Source organism: Geospiza fortis, unplaced genomic scaffold (assembly GCF_000277835.1).
Source record: "Geospiza fortis unplaced genomic scaffold, GeoFor_1.0 scaffold213, whole genome shotgun sequence".
Taxonomy (NCBI): domain Eukaryota; kingdom Metazoa; phylum Chordata; class Aves; order Passeriformes; family Thraupidae; genus Geospiza; species Geospiza fortis.
Genome location: NW_005054399.1, coordinates 363,341 through 388,492, shown reverse-complemented (window position 1 = coordinate 388,492; position 25,152 = coordinate 363,341). Strand labels below are relative to the sequence as shown.

General features: G+C 52.7%; 1 protein-coding gene across 1 annotated transcript in view; it reads right to left on the bottom strand.

The window, feature by feature from the left end:
• Positions 1 to 231, bottom strand: part of RAI1 (retinoic acid induced 1) — a gene marked incomplete at its 3' end in the record, with an annotated part of 33,532 nt that extends 33,301 nt beyond the window's left edge. The window contains exon 1 of the mRNA XM_031061057.1: positions 102 to 231. The remainder of the gene's footprint in view (positions 1 to 101) is intronic.
• Between the last annotated feature and the right edge of the window lie 24,921 nt (positions 232 to 25,152).

The window sequence follows — 25,152 nt, the reverse complement described above, 5'->3', positions numbered from 1 at the left end:
TTAATTCTGCTGCGGGTTCAAGGAAAAAAAAAAAAAAAAAAAAAAAAGAAGGAAAAAAAGGGGGGAAAAAAAAAGCACAAAGATGTAGCTTGCAACAATACCTGCGATGGTCCTCGCTCTCTCCTCTCTCTCCTGCTGGCTCGCTCTCCTCCTCTTCCAGAGCACAGTAGCCAGATTAGATCCTTAGAAAAAAAAATGTGAGAAATAGCACAATTTTCCCTTTTTTTTTTTTTTTTTGGATTTCGGAGGGGGCTCGCCGTGCCCGTGTGAGCCGTGCTGGGGCTGCGTGTGTGTGTGTGTGCGCGCGTGTGTGTGTGTTTGTGCCAGGAATAGCAATCAGCAGAGGCAGCACACAGAGCGCAAAAATGCCATCATGCAGGGTCAACAGAAAGCTGCAGACATTTTTTTTTCCTCTCTCTCTTTTTTTTTTTTTTTTTGCTTCCCTTCTCAGCAGCCCTTCTGAGCTCCTTCACTAATCATTATTCATAGACCACTAGGGGATATAAGGTAATTAGAAACGGCCCTATAGCATCCAGCCTGAAAATGTAATGCCAGCGGTAGGAGGGGTGGAGGGCTCTGGCTGCGGGCGGCTCCGGCAGAAAGTGCTCGCTGGAGCAGGGGACCGAGGTGAGAAGTGGGGTGGAGGAGAGGGCGAGCGGCAGCGGGTGCTGGCAGCTCTCCCGACAGAGACCAGGGTGGCCAGGGACACCGAGCGGCACCGGTTTGGGTTGGGTTTGGGGTTTTTTTCTTTGATTTTTTTTTTTTTTTTGTAGGCTTAATCCTCTGGAGCGGAGGAGAGGGAAAAGGAGGAGGCTGCTGCCTTCTTTATAGTTTTGATTTTTTTTTTTTTTCCCCTCTTCCAGCCTCCTAGGATCAGATTAACCCCCCCTCCTCTCCCCTCCACGCACACACACACTTTCTCCAGCCCCAGCCATCCCAACCCTCCGCCAGCACTGCACCGGGGAGATGCTGGAGTCGGCGCAGGGTGGGATGCGGGTCTGGCCGCCGCGATGAGCTGGGTGGGATGAGCTAGGTGGGCTCGGCGGGGAAGCAGAGCAGGAGGGAGGCAGCGCGGGGGGGAGAAAAGGGGGGAGGTGGAGGCAAATGAACAAATCACACCTGCAGCTTTCTGCGTGCCGGAGCCAGCTGCAGCCCAGGCAGCCACAGGCAGGAAAAATCCAGGCTCCCAGCACCATCATCTGCGGGGATTGAGGTGCACGGTGAGCGGGTGGCAACTCATCGCTGGCAGCGATTGATTTTGGGGAGGTTTATTATTAGCAGGAGGGGGAAAGGGAGGTGCTAACAAAGAGCGACCCTTCCACACACACACACACACACACACACACAGACACTTTTTCCCAAGGGGTAAATAAAACCCGTCGCAGAGGCGAGGAGGGGGAGCTGGTCCCCTGGCCACCCGCGCCGTGCCGTGCCGTGCCGGGATCGCGGCTCCGAGCCCCGGCTGCTGCCCCGAAGGGCGCAAAGGCCCAGCCCTGCCTCCTCCCATGACTCCGCTCTGAGCCTCTCGTTAATTGAACTAAAGCTGTTCACCTTGATAACGCAGCACGGCAGCAAGTTTCCGAGCCGTACGCAGGGGGCTGGAGAGCTATTTGATCCACTTCCAAGGCGCTGCCTTTCAATTCAACCCCTTGCTCTTGAAGGATGGATAACCAGGCCCTCTCTTTTCCCTGTTAATTACTCGAGATAGGAGCCATCAAGCTGCAAACCAGACCAAACCTCACAAGGGGACACAGCACCTGCAAAAGCAGACTGCTTGTTCTCATCTCCCCTGTCGTTTTCCTCCCTACCCCCATCCTCATCCTCATCCCCATCCCCATGGCAGACCCAGTCTGGGTAATACACTACAATATGCTCCCAGCCACCTCCAGCTTCACACATGCCCCTCTGCAGGATGGTAAATCAAGCTGGGACCTCATGGCTCTCCAGGGACTCGGCGTTATTCCCTGTAATCACCAATCTGCCCTGCCCTTCACACACAAGAGCCTGGCACTGTTTGGCATCACAAGCCGTGACTGCCACCCTAGTAAAGCCAAGGTGGGAATGGACCCAAAGGACATCCCCCCCAGCTTCTCCTCTGGGATTGACAGAAGACTAAAGGATTTGTTATTTTTACACTACAATCCAATAAATTCAACAATCTGGTCTGTCCATGTTATTTCCCAGCTCTGGTATGTTTGAAATCCCCACCTCCAGGAGCCCTGTGATTTCAGGAAGATCTCAGCCCTGCTCTCCCTCCAACCCTGACCTCTCTGTGGTGGGGTGAAAGGTTGAAACCACAAGCCCCAGGGAGCCCCATATGCAAATTAAATCACCACCAAACACTTTGGTTGTTAAACACTGTTCTTTTTCTGGAACCTTTAAAGTTCTGCACCTACGATTTACGGGTTCAAAAAGGCTGATTTCATGACTTCTCAGCATTTCTGAGGTGTCAACACCCACGTCACCTCTGTTTGCATGACACGGTCATGTCTATCTAAGCCAAACCACTGCCTGGGTGGGAGACCACCACCTATAACACCAATTAACTTCACTCATTAAAACCTCCAAGCTCACAGAGGATGCTGCTGCTCAGTTATGCAGATGGAAAAGTTTCCATTCCCTTGATAAAATCCAGATCCAGAGCATCCTGGAGCAGATCTCACCCTGAGCTACCACAAAACAGCATCAAAAAGCCTCTTCCCACCTTCCCTGCTATGAGAGCAGGGCTCACCTTGCTGATCAAAGTTGGAGGCTTCCCTGGACACAACCCTGCACCTCCTGCCCTGGAGAAGCTAAAAAATAATGACTCATAGCAATGTTATTTCTGGAGCTGCTAAAACAAAGGCACTCTGGCTCCCTCAGTGTCTCACCGCTTTGACCTAAATGATAAGGCATCCTGAGAAAACGGAGCTTTTCCCACCAGCCCTGACATGAGTGGCCAACCCAGGGTCCAAGGACCTCCCCAGTGCCTACACAGGATGCTCTAAGCGGGCTTTTTCATTCATCTTTATTTCATCCCTCTTCCTGGCAGATTTTCCCTTAGCCCTACTCCCAGCCATCCCAATGGAAGGTTTTTGTCCCCTGACCGGGTGCCACACACCCCACACGTGTGGTGGCTCCTCGCAGGCAGGAGCAGCAGCCCTGCCCCAGCTCCCATCAAGCTCCGTGCATCGGTTCCAAGCGGATCCGATGGATTTTCATTTCCTAACTTTGCCCTTCGGGCTATTTCTAACGAGCTTCCTCACGCTCAAAAAAAAAAAAATAAAATCCTTCATCTTGCAGCACAGTGTCAGGACAGCAACACTCGGGATGACTGTGCCTGCGAGGAGGCTGGAAATTAATTATATCACAGTGGCTTTAGGTAGGGATCCATCCACTGACCTCCTTGTCCAGCTCCCGTCTGGGACCCAGGGAACAGCCAGAAATCCCCTCCCAGAGCAAACAGGCTTTTTTTGGCCTTGAAAAATGTATTTTTGTGCTGTGATGTTTGGTCTGTGCAGCACAGCCCTGGGTGTGGAGCCACCGCTGTCCTCCCGTGACCCGATGCCCTCCCCGTACCCCACATCCCCAGCCCTGAGCCCCCTTGTGCAGCCTCCTCCTGCAGCACGGGTCCATCCACCCTCCTGGACCCTCTGAGAGGGAGGAATCAGTCCTGGGTGCCTTAATTTCCACTAATCAGATGTTTTAATGAGTTTCTCAGTGCCCAGCAGATCCCACTTGCCACCGCCACCCCCTCGGGGGCCGGCCCCGCTCCCGCGCCGTGCCGAGGCCCCTGACACCTCCAAGGCTTTCCTTGGTGGGAGAGCAGCATTTATTTCTCTCAAAAGGTCTCTTATAATGGAAACCATCTCTGCATCCCTCCTTGGTCTCCTCCTGCCATGACCCAGGCTCCATCGAGAGGAGCTCTGCTCCAAGGCAGCGCCGTGTTTCCATGGAAAGAGAGAATAGCAAACTCTTCCCAGTGGTTTATTAGAATTCCTTTTACTTCGATGGAGAGTTTTAGAGCAAAGTAGAAAGGCTTTAATGTGGGGCTAATGGAGCCCCTGGGAAGTCCAGGAAGGAAATCTCCCCTGGAGGAGGCGTGAGGAGAGGGAGGGCAACTTTCAAGATGAATTCCTGGACAGGTTGAAATTTTTTTGCAGGAGCCATCTCAGGCAGCGAGAAATGGAAATGAATGTTTGTTTTATTTTTAACAGATGTTACAAAAGACCTGCCAGTAATTCAGTGAACGATGCAAAACCTAGATCCCACTCACTTTTCCTGGTATGTCTTCCATCCCCTCCCTCTCCTGCTCGGTACAAATGCTTATTTGCATTTAGCATATCATATTAAAAAAAATAAAAAATTAAGCAATAAAATAACAATCGTACACCACTTCATTTCCTCCCTCCCTAAGGTTTTGGTTTCAGGTTAAATCCTTGGTTGGAGCAGCTATTAATTGTTTTTAATAAATTTTTCTGTCTTTTCAGATTTCCCAAACCTACATTCTACTCACCCACTTTGGGAGGTGCCCTCTTGCCCAGGCCCCCATGCCTCTCTCTCCCTGCTGTTCCCTCATGGAACAGCTCTTAACTCTGCAAAGTGTTTGGAGCCCCAATGTGAAACACAGACTGCAGCCTCTTCTTTGGGAAGAAATACAGGGATTTGCAGTTCAGAGATGGGCAGATGGAAAGGGGAGGAGGTACAATGAGGGGGTCCTAAAACCATCCAGCCAGAGGCTGGAAAAACAAGAGTGTGGCTCTCCAAAAAATACAGTGCAGAAAGTGATCCCTGAACACACATCACGGCATAGGGAATCCAAAGTTGATCTGAAACCCACCATGATGCCAGAGGGGTATGTGGGATGCGATACAGCAGTTATGAGTGACACACATGAAACCCAGACCTGGGAGGCCAACGACAGTCATGGAATCCCAGAATGGTCTGGGTTGGAAGGGACCTTAAAGCCCATCTTGTTCCAACCCCCTGCCATGGGCAGCGACACTTTCCACTATCCCTGGCTGCTCCAAGCCCCTCCTAACCTGGCCTTGGACACTTCAAGGGGTGGGACACTCACAGCTTCTCTGTGCCAGTGCCCTACCAGCCCCACAGGGAAGAATTTCTTTCTTACATCGAATTTATCCCTGCCCACTGTCGATGTGAAGCCATTCCCCCTTGTCCTGTCACTCCATGCCCTTGGAAAGAGTCCCTCTCCAGCTTTTGTAGTCCTGGCCAGAGGAGCCCTGAATCCCACGGATACCAGATTTCCTGAAAATGAGCAACTTTGGCAGCTCCTGGTTTAACTCTTGCCTGCAATACACAAGCTGCAACGGTTCCCCTTTTCATGCCCAACTGTGAAATACCACTTCTCCTCTGGATACCCAGCTTTCCTAAGGGTACCTGGAAAATTGAGTGGGCAAATGCAGGGTGATTTTCTGCCCAGTTTCCTGTTAGCAACCCTTCATGCGTAGCCCCAAGTGGCCCATGATCCCACACACCAGCATGCCCTGTGCTGGATTCACACTCCATCGATGCCTTGTTTGTGGGATTCCAAGCAGGAAAGGAGGAGACAGGCTCTGGGAAACAGCTACAGGTCAGTACTGACACAAACAGGGTGTCCCTGCACCCATTATAAACCCTAAAATCTGCCTGATTTCCAGGCAGAAAATGGCATCCGTGTGCTTTTCCAGGTGACAGAGGAAAAGTGGCTGTTTTCACTGAGCTTTCTCCTCTTCCCGTTACAATCCTGCACCTGGTTAGCAACTGTCGGAAAGAGGTTAATCACAGTCCTTAAATCAGGAACCTTGTTGTGGTATGCTCGGGATGCACATCTGTGCTCTCCATGGCTCATCCCCGGCGGCATTTGGGAGAAGGCAATATGCCAAAAAAACCCCACCCCCAAATAAGCCACCCAACCCCCCCCAAATGAGCGACAAGCATCCCAGGGTGCAGGATCCTGCTGATTCCTTGAGCTGGTTCTGCAGCACACGTGAAAGGCTCATGATTCCCCCAGCCCCACCACAGCCGTGGGTTAAAGGCATCTCGGATAATGCGGTGTTGGCACAGCCATTATGGGGCAGAAAAGGCTTTTGAGGGATTGGGGTTTTGCTCACCGGCCAACCTTATGATGGAGAGGAGGAGGCATCACCTGGAAATGCCTTGGGAGTAAACCATGGGGTGGTTTCACATCCCAACCCAGAGCTCAGCCCTTGGCAATGCAAAGGCTGGAGCTCCAGCAGCCGCCAGCTGCCCAGCTTGGCTCCTGATTTCCAAGCATTGCAAAGCCTGGCCTGGCCTTGCTATTTCTAGGCCTGTCCCAGGGGATTACCCTGCTCTCCCTGTTTTGGGAAAAAGAAGCATTCCGGAGCGTCAGAGCCCTGGTGCTCAGCCGGGCCGTTCCAGCCACACACACGTGCACAGCCCGGAAAATGGAGAGGAATTGATCCCGGAGGCAAATCTCTTTTGTTCTAACCCCGCTGCTGTAACTGGATCTCCCCAGGTTCCCCGGCTCGGGAGCTGCGGAGGATCACATCGCTTTCATGCCTTCTCCCAGTGCCAGCTTGTCACATTCCCCCGGCTGGGAAGGGGAGGCATCGCTCCCAGCGCTTGTTTACCTCGGCCCCGAGCACGAGGGGTGTACGGCGGTAATGAGCCAAAACCTGGAGGGAGCAGACTGCGGAGCCGCGGCATGAGACCACCCCCAGCTCACAGGCTGCCCCTTTTTAATGAGGTCCCCCCTCCTCCATCCTCCTCCCCGCCAGGCTCCCCGTGCCCTGACATCCTCCTGCCTCTCCCCGCTGCCTTGTTCCGACTGCAGAAATGCTGATTCACAGAGCCCGGCGCAGGAGGCGTTCGGGAGGCAGCGGGAGCAGCACAACACCGCCCCAACGCACCCGGACCTCCCCGGGCACCTTCGCACCGGGGACTGGCGGCAGCCGAGTCGCTGCAGATTAAATCCGCTCTGCGCTCTTTCCAGCGCCTCTTTCCCAGTGACTCCCTCGCCTCCCAGCAAGGTGAATCCATCCCCTCCGCTTCCCGGGAGAGGTCGCATGCGAATTTGCCTCCCCTCTCTGCACAGGGGAAAAGCAAGGTGAACGATTTCACGCTGCGCACGGCAGCGGGATGGGGTGGATGGCACTTCCCCAGGGATGCACTCTGCTTTCCGAGCGGCAGGGCAAAGAGAACGGCACCCTGACCCCTGCCAGGCAGGTGTCACACCTCACTCCTGGGTGCTTTGATGCATCACCGGTAATCCAGACCCCATCTCCTCCCTCCAGGGCAGGTGGGGTCCGTGCCCCGGCTGGCTCCTGGCACCCACTGCCACACCAAGGGCGCTGTGCTGTGACAGCAGCCGGCACAAACCGAGCGGCCCGCCCTGCCTCACCTTCCCTCTCCCCTCCTCTCCCCTCCTGCCAGCACGGTGCAGCTGGTGCAGCAGCAGCGCCAAAATCCGAGACTGCACAAGGATGTTTTTTTGGAGCAGGCTGTAGGAATGGTGTCCCCAGCAGCCCAGGGAAGGCAAATGGCTGCAAAAGCAGGGGATGGCTGTCCAAGCATTTCACTTCTCACAAGTCCAGGTCTCCTCCCTCTGGGAAAACCACAACACACTGTAGCAGAGCTCAGGTGAATAGATCCATCCTGTTCTACTCCCTCTTGCATTCCGTGACCCCATTCACTTCTCCCCCCTGAGGCCACTCCATCCCAAAGTCACCTGTGGTGCCACAATGGATGCAAACACCTGGGAACCCCGTGCACTGAACAGCAGGATGTGACACAGACTTTCCTGTCACCCTCACACTCCTCCCTGCTCCGTGTCCCTCTGGACCAGCTCAGCACTGCTGGGATCAGGTGGGACCCATCCCAGAGCAGGGCATGCAGAAGATAAACCCAGCAAGCCAAGCAGGGAAGCCAAAATTGAACCCAGCTCTGCAAGCCCATGGGAACACTCTGGATGTGCCAGGGGACACCAGGGCACCAGGACACCCCTTGCCACCGCCACGCTGCTGCATCTGCAGCCCTGAGGCTCACAGATCAAATCCACCTTTTCCTTTAATCCTTCCACGTCTTTTTGCAGGTGTATCAAAGCTGTGCTGATCCACTCTGCATGTGTGACCACCTGCCCACAGCCAGTGGCCAAGCTGGGCTGCTCATCTGGCTCCCCAAAAAGCCATGGTGCATCTGAATAGATTTCCACCATGCAACTGTAAAGGCCCCAGTGGGTTTGAATAGGAGCCCCTTGAGGTATTATCTCAGCAGCGCCTCGAGGCAACCACCTGAATCCTTCCATGACTGCTGCACAAACCTGGAATGTCTCCAGCAGCTGGGGATTATGGACAGACCTTGCAGAGGAGCCCCCAGACCACCACAGCACAGCCAGCACCAGCACTCAGATGCTCCCACGTGCAGCCATTCCTCAAAAAACAAGGCACGGTGATGCTGAGAAGACCAAAGCCCAGATGCCAAGGCAGGAAACCAAGCTGAAGTTTTCACATTAATCATATTGAGCTCTATTCTTTTTCATCTATTTCAAGGCAAGTCAAAAAGAGGTTCACACTCTCCCCTGGCAAACCACAGAGGATGACGTGAGCCTGTCTCTTGCATTGCAAGTAGAGTGTGTCAAGCAATTAGCAAGTCATCAGGAATTCAGATAGGGTGGGCAGGATACGATCCCTCAAAGCTCTGGCAGGAGCATTACCCACCCTGGAGTTTCCCATCAGGCATGGAAGGCAGCAGAGGGAGCAGGGGCTGCTGGTGAGCTCTCAGGAGCAGAGCAGACACTGTGCCAGCAGAGCCTGATGCCATAAAACACTTCATGTTTAACCTGTGCTGTAGCTCAAAGGCCCTGGGCATTCAACACAGATTTTTCCTCGCTCATTCCCAACCTCAGCAAGGTGGCCAGGACAATTCTAAGAACCCTCAGGCATCCTGCAGGCCTGCTGGGTCAACCTGAGTACCTCACACATGACCCATCCCCGGGAATTCTGGCATTGCATCAACTCTTGCTGCTCCCAGCAGTTTCACTCCCTGCACCTCTGACCACTGCTGGTTTCAGCATCATCCCAAACTCTGCTCTCCTGGAAGTTAGCGGCAAAAACCATTCAAGAGCAGGAGCAAGCCTTCACATGGGATGAGATTTGCACTTTGGTGCCCCAGAGCTGCTAAACCAACACCACACCAAGGCCTGGCACAGCACACAAATGGAGCAGGACCATCTCACCAAGAACACCTTGGAGGGGAACTTGGTGGCTTGCAGTGTCCCCATACACCTGGCTGGTCCCCATGAGCACCCAACCATCCCCAAAAGAAAAGAGGGAGGATTATCCTGAGGTGTGAGCAGCCAGCCTGGGCACACACCTCCCTGTGCAGAGGGATGCAGCGTGCTGGGCAGGTGGCACAGGGGACGCCTCATCTGCCACCCGCCCTTTCTCCTCTCCATTGCCAAGGTAGCAGCAGACAATGCTATCTGCTGGGCTGTCAGCCGGCCCTCCTCCCGTCTCTTTAGCCAGAAAACTCTCCATCTGTCTCCAGATGGGGTGTTTCTACCACTCCAGTCAAACCGATTCAGAGTGGAACAATGATGCTTTGTTAACAAAACAATTTTTGTGTGTCAAGCCCTCCTTCTTGCGGGTTTTTCTCCCCCCACCCCCAGTCCCCAGTGGGTCAGCTTTGTGTGGCGTCCTACATTTTGTTGTTTCTTTCACATTTTAAAGGCTCCGTATTTTAGTACAAAAGGTGCCTGCGGTGCAGCTTTTATCTGCGAGGCAAGATTTGACACATACGCAGATCACAATTGCGACAGGAGGTTCGTGATGTGGTGGTTAAGGGTGGTGTCAGGACCTTCAGAGTGATGAAGCATTATTTCCAGTGATTTTTGCCTCCAGGATAAAAATTACAGCCGGTCCAACGCTGCATGTATGGCTTCTGTGAGCTGGAATCCCCCAAGGGCTCATGGAGGGGGCAGAGAAAGTTTGAGCTTGCTTTGGTACAGAGCTGGCATCACCTGGGTCCGTCCGTCCTTCTCGTGTCCTCCTGTGCAGGACAAGCCATCTCTGCCACTTGTGAGCAGAAGGGATGGGTACATGGAGCAAATCTACGTGCCTGTGAGTAAACTACAACTCTCTTCCAGCACAATCCCTGTGGTGGACAGGAAGATCAAACCTCAGCCCTCCTGTGGCCAGAGTCTCTGACCGAAGCTCCTGGGGAGTGTTGGACTCCTCCCCAGCTACCAGGGGTGGGATCATCCCCCTTGACTCCTCACCCAACAGCAGGAAGGAGAGCTCTCTTTCTTCTTCCAAATACATCTCCACCACACCGGCCTCCAAGAAAACCAGCTCTTCCTTTATTTTTCTTTATTTTTTGCCCTGAAGCAACAAGCACACAAACCACCTTCTGCTCTGCACAAAACCAGCAATTCCCAGCAAACAACCAAGCCACTGGCTCCAGAGCAAACAGCTCCGTGTTCCTAAGCAGGCTGGAAATTTCTACACAAGGGGGACTTTTTCTTCCAGCTCCCTCCACATTTGCAGGGAAGGTCCCTCCTCCTTCCTGTCCTCAGGTAACAGCATCTTCATGGAAACACCAATATTTTTATGAGTCATCCCCCTTCTTCCCCTCTCTTGCTCGGTGGCCAACACCCCTCTGCTTTCAAGATCAAAGCCGAAGGGGACCAGCTGTGTTGAGTCCTTTCCTTTCCAGCCCTTTCCATCTCCATTTGCAGCCGTCGCCAGCGCGAGTCCCTGCTGTTCTGACAGCGCTTTGTGCCGCCCCTCCAGCTCCGTCCCCGCCGTCTGCTCCCCTTCCATCCCTCTCCTGCCATCCCAGCTCCTGCTCCAGCCACACTGGGAACACAGGGAACCCTCCCTGACCCGGGCTCAGTCCCCTCTGGCATGCATGGGAGCTGCCCTGCTGGCTGTCCCAGCTGCCCTGCCTGTCATGTGCTGATTCAGAGGCAGAAATGTGCTCAGAGAGAAATGGGATAATCTGCTTCCACTGAAATCCCATCCTAATTCCCTGTGTTTGGTAACTCCCCTGCAGACCAGAGCATGAGACTGCATCTCCCTTCCAAACAAGCTGCTCCATGGGGACCTTCGCTCCAGGCTCCTTTCAGCAGGGGTACAACCTTGGCTGGGAAAGTCCAGCTCCTGCTGTGAAAGCGGCTGAGGGATCAGGAATCTCCCTCCCTATCCAAAAGGCTGAACATCTCACACAGCCCCCGGTGCTGCAGCAGGGATTTGCAATGTGATGGGATAATTAGAGTCAGGGATGTGCTTCTCGTGCTTCTTAACTGCCAGAGGGCAGGGTTAGATTAGATATTAGGGAGAAATTCTTCCCTGTGAGGGTGGTGAGGCCCTGGCACAGGTTGCCCAGAGCAGCTGTGGCTGCCACATCCCTGGAAGTGTCCAAGCTGAATGGGGCTTGGAGCCACCTGGGATAGTGGAAGGTGTCCTTGCCGATGGCAGGGGGGGGTGAAGGAGATGATCTTTAAAGTCCCTTCCAACCCAAACCATTCTGTGATTCCAGGATTCTTGATTTATCCAGGAAAATCCATTCGTTTTCCGTCTCCCAGCGAGTGTCATTTGTGCACGTTTGATGGAAGCTGCTTCCATGTGCAGCAACTCACAGGTCTGACAGGTCCCTCTCAGGGTCATACACTCCATCCTTCATGACATCTCATCTTGCACCACGTGCACCTCCTGGGTGTTGCCATCACACGTCCTACAGAGATACAATCCCTGCTTCCCAACACCTCACTGTAACTCAGCCCAAATCCAGCTTGGAGCTGTCTCTCCTACAAAGACTTTGAAGAAAGCATTGCACAGAATTAAGTCTCGGTGCTTTTTATATGTAAAACACTGAATTTAGCTGCTAATGGCAATTCCCAGCAGAAAAGGATGGTTAGTAGTGGTGGGTATATTTATGAATTCTTTCTAAGCAAATGCCGTGAGGAGGGAAATGTATCGGTCCTCGCGGAAAGCTTCCCGGGCTGCTGCTGCAGGCATCTAAATGCAAAGTTTCACCATGACTTTTTGAGTTCTGTGCTCTGCTAGACATATCCCTTTCAAATCTCTTCTCTCAGGAATGCTTTCCCAGCCTCTCTCCTGTGGTCATGCGTGTGTCACCGTGACCTGCCCGTCTCCGTGAGGGCAGCAGCATCTCCGTCCTTCTCCAGCCACTCCACTGACCTGCCAGTAAATAAAAGTCAGGGGAATCTACTTGACTGATCTCCTTAGCTGCTCTCTCCAAAGGACTGACTTATAAAATACCCACGTCCTGGATTTCTGGGAGGTTTTCACTGAGAGCACATTGTTTTTCCCCAGCAAAGCCAGAAAAGAATTTACAGTCGGTCCACACAGCGAGACCGCTCTGCTTTCTCTTTCCTGGGACAGGAACTCAGTTTGAAACAGATTGCTAGCAGCTAAATGCAAGTTCCTTAGCAGCTTCCAGAGTGAAAATATTCCCTCTCCAGATCTCCTTTTATGTCCACAACACATTATTCCGGTGGAGGGCTCTCTTGCTAAGAAAAGCTCTGGTAACTCCCAGCCTTGTCTCCAAAGTGGTTCAGGTGTGGGAGCCAGCTCCCCTGCAAGCATCCCTTGGTCCTGCTGCCCAGCTGAGATGTCCTTAATTCCTCCATCTGTCCCCTCCAGGCTCAGGCTGGCTCTGCTCTCAGACAGTGAACACATACAGCAGGCTGCAAGGCTGCTTGTCCTAAATATACACTTTTCCCACAGCTTCAGGAGAAACTCTGTCTTTTAAGTCCCCCAGCCCACTCCTTGGGGTGCTTCTGGGGCTTTCCGTGCTAAGCTGCCTTTGTCCCACACACTGCATGCAGACAGACGAGAGGTTCACACCAAAACCCACCTCTCCTCTCTGCCTTTAACTAAACCAAAACAAAAAACAGATGGAAAATCAAATGCTGGCAGTGTGAAGCATGTGGGCTGCACTCGCATCAGCCCTCCTGGAGCTGCAGAGTGTATTCCTTCCTGCTCCGGGGTCCCAGGGCAAAGCCAGACCCCAAAAGGGTTATTGGTGAGGGAGATGCTGCTATTCCCCCTTGCCAGCCACCAAGCAGCATGGAGGTGGGACAGAGGGAAGGAAGGGAAAGACAGAGGCAAGAGCAGGCTTAGCATTTTAGGAAGTCCAGGAGGAGCAATTTCAACCTCCAAGCAGGATTTGCATGATGCACAGCAAACAAGGCACTGGGGCTGCAGACAGAATACTGGGGGGACAGCCACAAACTGGACACTGAGCTGCTTTTAACCAGGCTCCATCCATCCTACACACTCCCTGAAGCAGAGACACTGCAGAGGAAACACCTTGAGACCAGAGTTAAGGCTGTCCCCTAATGAATGCACGGCATTCCACGGCCATAAGCTGCTCAGATGTCCTTAATTCCAGGATTTCTTACACGCTCTGTGCCTGACTTTGTAACCTTAATCATGTATTTTTTAGTGTTGCTCTTGTGAGCACGTGAGCTTATCTCCTTTTACTGTGGGATCTTCTTTTCCCTCTCTTGTTAGGATAAACAATACCCACGACTCTTCCACGTCCCTCCCTGGGAGTGCATCAGTGTCCCTGAACTCCCCTGAACACTCCCCAGTTTTGCAGAATGAGCAGTGGGGCTGTTCAGGCTCAACTCCAGCTCCTGCTGGAGCCTTGGTCACCCTCGGGTGCTCAGAGGTCGCTCCCACATGTGGATGAGCATCTGGATAACCCCAGTGCCACAACAAGGCTCCCTGCACAGCACAGGACGAGCAGGAGCAGAGGGAGCCCGCGGTGGGGGCAGGGACCAGCAGCGTGTTTGTGGAGTAACGCTCAAACTGCCATAATGGATTGCCTTGTTTACACTGGGCCCCGGGAAAATCACTCCAGGGATGGAGACACAGAAGCGTCCAGAAGCCTCTGAGAGCAGGAGAAGCTCTTCAGACTCTTGCCTCTTGCTTCTGCTTACAAAATCATCCCCCCCGCCTCGCCTCCTGCATCACTGTCAAGGGGCGGAAGCTTTAAAATCACTGTAGTAAGCAGGGGAGGGATGAGGAAAGGAAAGGAAAAGTATTATCGGATGGGAATGTGGCTTTTCCACTCCTCCTTGCCAAGAGGATCCCTCAGTACCCAAGGACACACCAAAAGGGTCGCTGGGCCACAGGGTACAGCGAGAGTTGCAATGAATTGCTGGGAGAGGGAAAAGAATAAATAGGAACCACCTTAAGGGAGGGGAGCCACCAGCAGAACAGTTAAAATGACTAAATACTTTCCCAATATCACTCCTCCACGTAAGCATTGCTGTAATTGCCCTTGGGATGTTGCACAACGGCGAAAGGGAGGGGCAGGTGCTGGCAGTGAGGGAGTGAAGGCGTGCAAACCTCCAAATCTCCATCCCAGGCGCTGCTGTCATTGAGGAGAGACGCTCAGGATGCCTCTGCCACCTCGGGCCCTGGTGGATTTATCCCCTGAGGGGCCATTCCTCACACCAACTGGAGGACTCCCAGGAGGACTCACTCCTCATGCCTCTGAGACACAGCGGGCTGCCCCAGGGAGCAAGAGCAAAAGGCGAGGAGGAACAGAGCCCACGCCGCACTGGGTGGCAAAAAAAAAAAAAAAAAAGGGAAAAAAAAAGAAAGAAAAAGAGAGAGAGATATAAGGGCTTCATTCAAGCGCTCTTGCTCTCTGGAAGTCTCACACAGAGCAGCTGGTCTTTAAAACTGTTGCAAGCACGCCATGCAAGCACAGAGCCCTTCCATTCCTGGGTGCTTTCATTAGTGACACTCAGACAGGGACAGCCACTCGACCCCCATGAGAAGGAAAAGGGCTGACTCATTCTTCCAGCAATGCTTGAGAGCAGGGTACGGTGCTCGTGCTCTGTAGGGTCCTCTCCTGCTTCCTAAGCCAGATCACCGGATCTGGGCTCGGATGCCACACACACACATGCACACACCGGCTAATCTGCAGATGTGCTGGGTCCCTGCATAGAGCATCCTCGGCCTTTGCTTCCAGAAGCTGCCCAGCAATGCTCGAGTCGAAAGGGAAACCTCTGAGAGATGCAGTCTCGAGGTTTAAAACATCTGTGGGCCATCAGCCATTAAATGGGATGCTATGCTGGTTTGCTGCTCTCGGGTCTCACGCCAGGTTCATCGCTGTGCCGGCTGGGCACCGTCCAGCAATGCATTAAGTGATGTGACTATTTCTGTTCTCATCACATGTTTGCTCTCATCCTCTCCAGGGTGTGTGCGGGGGGAAAAAAAACACACATTCATTATGGAGCGTCATATTTTGGTAAGGCTTTTCGTTTCTCTGCGTAACACTGGGCTCTTGGCAGAAGAGAAGGGAGATTTTGTTTTCCTAATATCCATGTACTCAGGTATTTCTGTTAGAGGAGGCAAAGTCAAAGAAATGCTAATCAAATATCCAGGAGTGCACAGTGCTGACATCCGCACCTCGCTACTATATGGCCTTTCATTAGCATTACCTAAATGTACGACCGTACAAAGAGCAGATTTCCTTAGCAACAGGGCTGCCTTCATATTTCCTCCCCACTACCCCCTGCCCTTAGAAGAAAAATGACTTCAGCTCTTTCTCTGAGCCCTGCTCTGCGCTGCAGCAGTGCTCTACGCCACTGCCAGGCTTTGCTATATGCTGCATCTGGGACGCCTGCCTCTCCACGCTGGGATCCACGAGCCATAAAGCAACCTCTTGACTTAGCTCTTCTGCACAGCCACAATAAAACTCCTCTTTTCCTAACGGAGCATATGCAAAACAGCCCTGTAACAGCAGAGGGGGGATCCTCTCCTCCAGATGACTTACAGCCCCCATGGCTGAGGGAGGATGTCCAGCATGCTCAGCAGAGCTGGCAGCGCTGGCTGGCGACTTCTTTGCTCCCTGCCACCTGCTTGAAGGGTGACAACTGCCCTCGTCCCCAAATGGCACTGTAAAGCACCTTTGCCTTGGGCAGGGAGCTGCCAACCCCTCCTCTCCCCGGATCTGGGCCAGGAAGACGGAACACTTCATCCTCCGCGCTCTCCCCCGGTGCCACAGCCTGGTGCGCTGGGCTATTTTAAGAGCTCGTCTGGGAGACTGGCACACGCACCGCGCTGCCGGGAACTCCCTGCTTCTGTTTCAAAAAAGCTGGAGGCTGGGAGCCTGCTGGGACTCACCCCTGTGATTCCCAAGGTCTGACCCTCCTCTCGCTGGGACTGGCGCAACGCTGCTGAGTCAAACGGAATTAGTCCCAATTAGCACGGGCGAAACGGGAGGAGAATCATGCCCTCCCCGGCATTTCAACCCCCCCAGCCGGGGGCTGGGACCACTGAGCCTCCCCCTGCAGCCATGCCCCTGCTCCTCATCTCCCTGCTCTCCAACCTGCTCGTTCTGTGTCGCCATTCCCTGCCTTTTTTCACACGGATACTCAATCCCCTTTCCCATTATGATAGGGTCTTTGATTGCACGATCGCATAACTATAATGAGACAAATATTTATTTTGCAGATATGGGTTAATCAGACCGAAGGTATAGAAATATTTCATGCGCTAATCAGAGTACCTTCAGCAATCAGTATAGCAAATAACTCAGGTAAATTAACATAGGAGAGTTCCCTTATCAGGTTTTAGTCTAAGATATATGTGCATTAAGGACTAATTTGCTCTCCCCCCTCAGATTTGGGCTGGAGCCCAAGATGAGGTTGAGACCAAGGTTCCCTCCCATCAGCTTTCACGGGAGCTGTGCAGGCTTTGCTCCTGGCAGGATCAGACGCCAGGATGAATATTCAGCAGCGTAAACGCCTTTGTTTTCTGTGCTCTGCACCTTTAAATTTCCAAGGGCTCTGCTGTTTTCAGCTCAGACAGCCTTTTTGCATTCAGTTCGCTGCAAGCTGACACAGAAGACACGATGGAGCAGGTTGTATCTCCTGCTCTGAGCCCTTCACGCCACTCTGGCAGCGTTCAGGGGCCATATTAAGAGCTGCGAGTAATTAGTGAATTCCTCCTGCCCCAGTGCGGCACAGAGCAGCCGTACCCAGCATCTCGTGGCAGGCTGGCAGTGGCCAGCGGGCACACATGGTGCCAAGTGGGGACAGAGGGGTCCAGAGGGGCCGAGAACAGGATGAGCCAAGTGAGAGCCCAAAAAGGGCTCCTGGGTTTAACAGGCATTCCCAGGGCACTCACCCAAGCTCCTGCAAATCAGCAGTCCCAGGAGACACCTTATAGAATCATTAAGGTTGGAAAAGGCCATCAAGAGTTGCCCAGACTCCTCAGGCTCAGTGTCCCTCACTCCAGCGTCCCCAGACCAGGAGTGGCTGTGCTCCCAAAGCAGCTCCTACAGCTGCATTTTCCCTGCTCTGCTCTGAAAAAGCTCCCGCAGAGGAAGCACAGAGGATCTGCCCTTGCCTCTGTCATGTTTTGGGATCCCAGAGAACAAAAAGCACCGGAGGAATGGCAGGCATTATAGTAACGATGGTGACAAATTTAATTAGAGCAGGAAGCTCTGGAGTGGATTTCAAATGGCAACATGGCATTTTGTGTGAAAGCATTGCCTCGCTCCCCCCGCTCCCTCCCCGCCTCCACCACGCGGCTCCATCCAAACCCACCCCACCCTGCGGGATGCATCCCTCTAATTTTCCCACATGTTGTCCCCTTCATCCTTTCCCCCCCTACACTCCTGAACCAACACATTCCCGTGGTCTGGAAAATGCAACCATAGAGCAATTCAATAATACAGCAGCCAGATGTGCAACAGTATATCCAACATGTCATTCAAAGGAGCCCTTCAGTGGAGCCGAGACATGCTATCCCACAATCTTAACTAATACATCCTGAGGCCCTGGAGGAGTTGATGGATGTATACAATTCCCTTTCCTACAGCTGTGGTCCCTTTTAGAGGGGGCATCCAGACTCAACAATAGCCCTGCTGTTGCTTTCAAGACAGAACCTCTTCAGACAAACCGGGCTTAATCCTGACCCCGGTTACGCCCGCCTGGGCTCTGCCGAGGTCGGTGGGGTTTGGGAGCCAAGGGCTGGGAGCAGGATCCAGAGAATGCTGGATCTGCCGCTTCACCTTGTGCTATAGGCTCTGAGAAACCTTGGAAACTGGTTGGAATATAACCACCTTGGGGAAAAGGCAAGCGGAGAGGAGCAGGTAATAAGATTTCTAACTGGTGCTGGTAGAAAGAAGGAAGTAATATAACAGTTTAATTAATCTATGCCTATTAGCGTTATTAAAGAAAACAGGGAGCTATTGGAGGTTTACCTCGGAGAATATCATCAAACAGGGACCTTCTGCGGGGAATTTTATGTCTCTGTGCCCAATTTATAACCAGCACGGAGGTGTGGTGTTAGTGACAGCCAGTGCTGAAATGTCACAGTGCTTAGAAGTCATTAGCTGGGGACACAGGGAGAGAGAAAGAGAGGATGGAGGAGGGGACAAGGGAGAAATGGGGAAGGAAGGAAAAGGAATTAATTTAATTAAAAATATCTTTAGAGCCTGTCTCTTGATTTGTGTGGTTTTGGGGCTTGGCAGAGCAGCTGAGAACGGTGTGGAAGGAAAATCAAGGTTGCTGGGGCTTTTTGAAGCTGATAAAAAAAAATAAGCACACTTTTCATGTTCAGGAAGATAAATCCCCATTTTCTCAGTCTCAAGACAATCCAGTTATTTACTGACAGTTTTACTGTGAAATAAAAAGGGCTTTAAGCTTCTTTCTACTTGATGTCTCCATAGCCTGAATATTATTAGATCCCAGCCTGGTGCAGCTGGAGTTTTGGTTAATAAATTTAACGTCATTAGACAGAAAAGCCTTCGACTGAATGTTGCAATTCTTCCCCCCCCCTTTTTTTTTCTTTTTTTTTGCCGTTGCAGTCAGACTGTATGTAGGTGGTAAGAATCAAAAGAAAGGAAGTACGCTTGGCAAATAGGGGAGTGCTAAAAAAAGGTTTTGCTCAGGCTGGGGGTTCAGTGCGAGGGTGTTTCGCCTACAGACGAGGCAAGGCTGAACCCCCCCGCAGGGGATGCTCCCTGACGTGGCACCAGTTTCTGCAGCATCCCTCAGGAGAGCAAAACACTCCTGATTTCACAGTGATGGCGTGTCTCAGGGTGCTTGTCCCACTCAGAGGGGTGGCACTGCTGGTGGCCATGCCACCACCACTGCAGTGAGGTCTTGGGTAGTACCTGGCAGCAGCAAGACCACGACACTCAGGGGCTGCCTTGGTGCCACCACCATGGAGCTGTGCTTGAGGTGGATTTTCTGAGAAGAAAAGTCTGCTTTTCCACCCAAAATCTGCCTCGAGGCCATTGCAAGGCCAAGTGTTGGTGCAGCAAAATGTCTTGGTGGGACAATGGGGGAACAGCCAGCATGGAGTGGGCGAGAGGAGGGCAGATGGCGGTGGAGCTGCTTGCTCTTCCCATGGGGAGCCAGGCAGCTGCAGCCCCTCAGAGCAGGGCTGGCTGCCAGGGAGAGAGAGCTCCCACCAAAATCCAGCAGGTCCCAGCTCTCCCCCTCAAAGCTCGAGCCTCCCTCTGCCACCCCCTCTCCTCAGCTGCTGCCCCCGCCACGGCCGAGCCTTCTGCCACCACGAAATGTGCCCACTGGGAGAAAGACACAGAGGAAGGCACCAGAGCACTCTAATTCCCCACCACACACCTCACCTGCCTCTTCCCCAGCTCCTGCCCTGCTGCCTTCCCACCATATGCAGCTGGCGGCCATGCTCAGGCCTTCCCTCCCTGCTGAGCCTGAAACATGGCGGGCTTGGGGGGATGCTTCATTTGGGGCAGCTGGTGCTGGCCTGCTGGCTAAAAACACGTCCCACACGCTGGGTTTCTAACCCCAAAACCCCACAGGTGCTGTAGACACCAAGAGGAAATTTCTGTGGTGGAAGTGGGAGGCTGAGTGACCCCCCACCCGGCAGCTCCGCCATCGGCTTCACTCCAGGAGAAACAGTCTCCAAGTTGTTTCACAAAATAAACAGCGGTGGCTGGAAGGAGAGGAGCAGGACAGGGGTATCGGGGAGATAACGAGGGGCTGGGCAGGGACGGTTGTGGAGCTGGGGTGCCCGGATGGGAAGGAAGTGGTTGTTGTGGGAGTAACGTCAGGAAGAGCCTCGGCTGGGGCCCGGGAGGGCAGGGAGAGGGGAGATCTGAGTTCATGGCACGGCTCCAAGGGAGATGAGCCAAGAGAAGAGTCCTGTGTGGGGACAGGGAGGGGTCTGTGTGGGGACAGGGAGGGATCCAGTGTGGGGACAGGAAAGGGTCAGGTGTGAGGATGGTAAAAAGCCCATTGTGGGGATGGTGAAGGGTTCAGTGAGGGAACAGGGAATGGTCCAGTGAGGGGACAAAAAATGGTCCAGTGTGGAAATGGGGAAAGGTCTGGTGTGGAGACAGAGAATGGGGTGACAGCAAAGAGTGCAGTGTGGGGATGAGGAAGGTGTGAGCATCCACTTGGGCAGAGGTGTGCTGGAAGACACCTATCCTGGGAGAACAACCGACACCAAAATCCTGCTGGATCTGGTTTACTCCCCTTCCAAAGCCATTTCTAATAAAGGCTGTTTTATTATTTTTTTTAACCCCCCCTCTGGTGAATAAAAGCAAAACAAATAACCCCAGGCAGCCAGGCTGGGTGATGAGCAGCAGAGGGCTGGTGATAACAGGCACCTTCATACCTGTGCCCCCCTTACCCACAGCCTTCCCACCTGGAGCTCCCAAGCTCCCAGCTCCGTGGCTCTCACCAGCCCAACAATCCCAGCCCAGCTAGGGGATATGGGAGTGCAGACAGCAGCGAGCTGCTTTAGGGAAATCCAGTTTGGAGCCAAGTCAATGCATGCAGAGTCATTAATCTAGGTCTGGTGCCAATAGGGATGGCTTTGCATTAGCCGGGCCCCTTTGTAGTTCAGACAATCAGTTGCATTCAACCAGCGCAAGATAACGCTGCAGAAAGCTGAGACCATCGCAGCTCATTCCTCCTGTAAGGGGCGGGGGGAGAGGATTTACAGGCAAAATAGCATTGCATTAATGGGACTGCTCAGTATTCTGCACAGGCGCTGGCGGATAATGTCTTTGCAAACTAACTGCAATAAATTAATTAAATTAATCTACTATGCCGTTCTTGTCCCCACCCAACATCAAATTCAAGGATGATCAGGGCTTGCCTTATCCTCCATAGCCTACGAAAGAATCTGATCTCACTTGCTCCAGAGTTTCTGAGGCACTGAATTGCAAAGTACCACCTGCCTCACTAAACTAATCACCAGCCTGGTGGTTTAGATCACATCAGTTTTACATGTAATTAAGACTGTCCAGGAGGGCATGCAGCTGCTTACATGGTCGTTCCCTCTTATACAGCAACGTGCCTCCTGCTCAGATAGGTGCAATTAAACAAGCCTGTTCACAGTCATTAAGCATTAATGCACCTCATTAGCATAAGAACTGGAAGAAGCTTTGATGCAGGGAACCCCGCAGGAGAAGGAGATAGAGAGAGATGTACATACAGACAGGAAGGCGAAGGGCTGGGCCACCACCTTCTCGTGGCCCCGACCAACCATTCCAGCTCCATTTCTCCAAAGCAATGAGCCATGCCGTGCCCTCCTCCCCAGAAATGGGTCTGGGTTATCTTTCTCTCCCCCTCCCCCTCTTTCTAAATTATGCTGGTGGAAAGGAAAAAAAAAAAAAAAACCCACCACACCAAACTGTTGGGATATTAACCTAGCGAATCCATTAATAAGCTGAACTCTCTGTTGGCTTTGACACAGCACACTAAAGCTTTAAAGAGACAGGGCCCCAGACACTGGAGATAGGGGCAGAGACAACAGTACTAACAAAGAGCCACTGTTGCCACGGCCGTGGCCATCTCGGGTAGGTCCAGCTGTCTTTGGTGTTCTGTTTTCCAGACACAAAGAGCAGACTGAACCGTTTTGGTCTGAATGGCTTTCATTTGATGGTAGAGAAAATGAGAGGGAAGAAAGAAGCTAAGTAAAGTGTCCAGGAGAGAAGAAAAAAAAAAAAAAGACAGGAGAGGGAAAAAAAGAGCATGGTGTGCTGCAGGTCTCCAGTGAGAAAGGCTGCATCTCCCCCGAGCACAAAATGGGGCTGTCTCAGGGAGCAAAGTGAAGATGACATGGTGATTTTGGAGCAGGATGGAAGCGAGGATCCAGGATGCACACTCCAGGGGAGCTGGGATGAATGCTGCCTGTGCCTCACCTGCTTGCCCAATGCTTTGTACAGCAGTGCACTCAGCACTGCCAGACCACAGACTGCAAACAGCTTGTCTAGCTGGGGTTTAATCTCAAGGGAACAACCTGTGTTTGTACAGTTCCTGGCCCTCTGGGCTCAGAGCCTGTTAGGAGCCTCTAGCCTGGACCAGGAGCGTTATCACACAGAGCCTCAGCAGCTTCACTGTCACCATGGCGAGAAATGGGCTCGCACGAGGACATGAATCAGCTGGAAAAAGTGAATCTCCAAGTGAAATGTCTTCAAGGAACCACCACATGCCACCATGGAGCCGCTCCAAACCCACACCTCAGCCCAAACTGTATCCCAAGGCACAAATAACCCCTCTGCTGCAGCCTCAAGATGTCCACGTCATGCCCTTGCATCTCTACCTTGCATCCCATAAGCTTGAAAAACAGGCCTGAAACATCCATTCCAGGGTCCCCTATTATAAAGCACAGCTCTGAAAGCCAGAAATGGAAGCTGAGACCGGATAAATCAGTACCTACCCACTGGAGAGCCACACGGGCTCGTCCCTACAATGCGCTCTCTGGCCTCCATCTAGTCCAGCTCGTAAGTGATAAAAGCGTCCACGACTGCAGCTCTCATCTGGGAAGAAGAACAAACAACCCAAGTAGATCTTACCACTGGGAAATGGTTTCTAAGGGTCTCCAGAGATATCCTCTTTCCTACGCTCATTCCATTAGTGCTGTGCATGCTCCATTGTCCCAGTCTCTCCCTCCTTAGTGGTTACATCCTACAAACACAAACAGATTTCAAATCCCCCGTAGCTCTTTGGCCCATGATGATAATAATTTTCCCTCCTTGAGCACCTTTTATCTAGAGATCTGGAAGCATCTCTCTGGCATTAATAGCTATTAGCTTCTCCACCATCGTGCAACACGGGGTGAGCACCGTCACATCTCACAGCTGAGGGGAATTCGGGCATGGCACAATTAGGAATTCACTCCTGCCAAGCGGTGCATCCTCTTGTGCCCAATCAGTGGCACAGGGATGGTGGTGCTCGGTCCCTGGATGAATCTGGCTAAATCCTAAAAGATTTGCCAACAGCGTCAGCAAGAGGAAGAGATCCCAGGTTTGTGCCTGAGTCACCAAACCCTCTGTTTTCCCTTCTGCGCCTAGAGAAGTCAACGGGAAGTCTCCCATGGATGGTAATGGGAAATTCAGGCTTTTTGAGTCAGTAAACAGCTTTTTTTTGAGGAGGGGGGGAGGTTTGGGCAAAGAGGCATTTACTGCACAGTCATTTTGATAAACCAAGGAGCCGAGCTTTTACCCAGCAACAGGCTGGGAGAATGACTGATGGAGACCATGACCCCAGTGAACCACAGCCTTGCTCCCCCAGTCCCTTCCCATTTGCCTTTTGTGATTACAATTAGCACTGGGGGCTGGCAGGTGGGGGAAAATGAAATAAAATAAACTAGAAGCCCCCCCTGCCCCGCTGCCAGCCCCTCATTGTCTGCAGAGGCTGGCTGGGGCTCTGCACACTGCAGTCCTCTGCCCATTGTACTGCTGAGAACATGCGAACAGACGCTCTCGGGCGATGGGTTTTATTGAACGCAACTTCAATGGCAAATGGAGAAAAAAAGGGGGGGGGGGGAAGGAAAAGGAAAAAAAAAAGCCTTGAAAATCCATGCCAAAAAAAAAGAGGTGGGGAGGGTGTTTTTTAATGCAATCAATGGCTCCTTCCTATAACTCTGCCTGTTGTGAGGAAATTTCTTTCCAGTAGCAGCCAGCAGCAGTCCCAAGGCTGTGACATTGCTGTAACGCTTGGAGCTCAGCTCTCTATCTCTGGCAGCAGCCCCGTCTTTTTGTCATTATTGGCTGTGATTGCAGGGGGTGCACGCCAGCTCGCCGAGTGCTGAGATATTGCTGCCTTCCCCTCCCTCTGGACAACCTGCCCTCAGAGAGGAGTTTGGGGAGGGGATGAGGGTGAAACAGGGAGCTGAATTCTCTCTGCCTCCCCTGAGTACGCTCTGATCCAAGCCCACATGGATAGGTAGAGGTCCCCAAGGCCCTTTTCGGAAAGCTCATTAGGAAAGTAGTGACAGATGCATTAGCTATTAAAAAAAGGCGGGGGGAGAAGCTATCATAGAACTTTAAAAAAAAGCAGCAGCAGCCGCCCGACAGTTTTATTGCTGTCAGATCCTTTTTTTTGTGGGCACGTTGCAAAGCAGGAGAGGTTTGGGTAAATATCTGACGCACGCACGCACTTCCCATCTCTGGGCTGTCTGTCAATAATCCAGCCGGGGTATTTCTCACACCCTCAGGAGGCATCTGCCAGCTCTGCCTATTGCCACTGCAGCTACTCACCCTTCCCATCCACCCCCAGCACCTCCTGGAGAAGAGGTTTTTGGAACAGGCATGTCTGGCTGCATGCAAAGCTGCGGGAAGAACCTGCCAGGATGCCACAGGGGGTGAAAAAAAACGGGCATCAGCTGCTGCCATCTCTGACTCCGAGCTCCAGCCTGGGGAGGACAGGTCTTGGCATGAGATGTTCTCTCCTGATCTAAGCAGAGGCTGCTGAGATGGAGATTGAGTCCGGCATGCCGGGACCTGCTGTCCCTGCAAGCTCCAGCAATGCTCTCCATGGAAGGACAGAACAGGGAATATTGTGCAATGGACACTCAGGCCTCTGTCCATGTCCCACACCCCACACCACAGCCCAGAGCCCTTGGAGCTCAGGGAACAGGTGTACACACATCACTGGGAGGAGCTGCTTCCCTGCTCCCAGGATGAGTGACACATCCGGCAGCAGCTGGAAGCCACAAAGCCCCATGTAGGACCAGGCATGAGGAAGGTGGGAAATGCTGGGTACTGGATGAAGATGCTCAGGATGGAGGTCTGGGCTGGCGAGCTGTGGTGGGCAGAGGGGCAGATGATGGGGGGGATGAGGCAGGATGATGGCATGGGTTTCATCCCTCCCCATCCTATGAACCAAAACAGCCACCACTGCTCTTACACCTGTGTGAA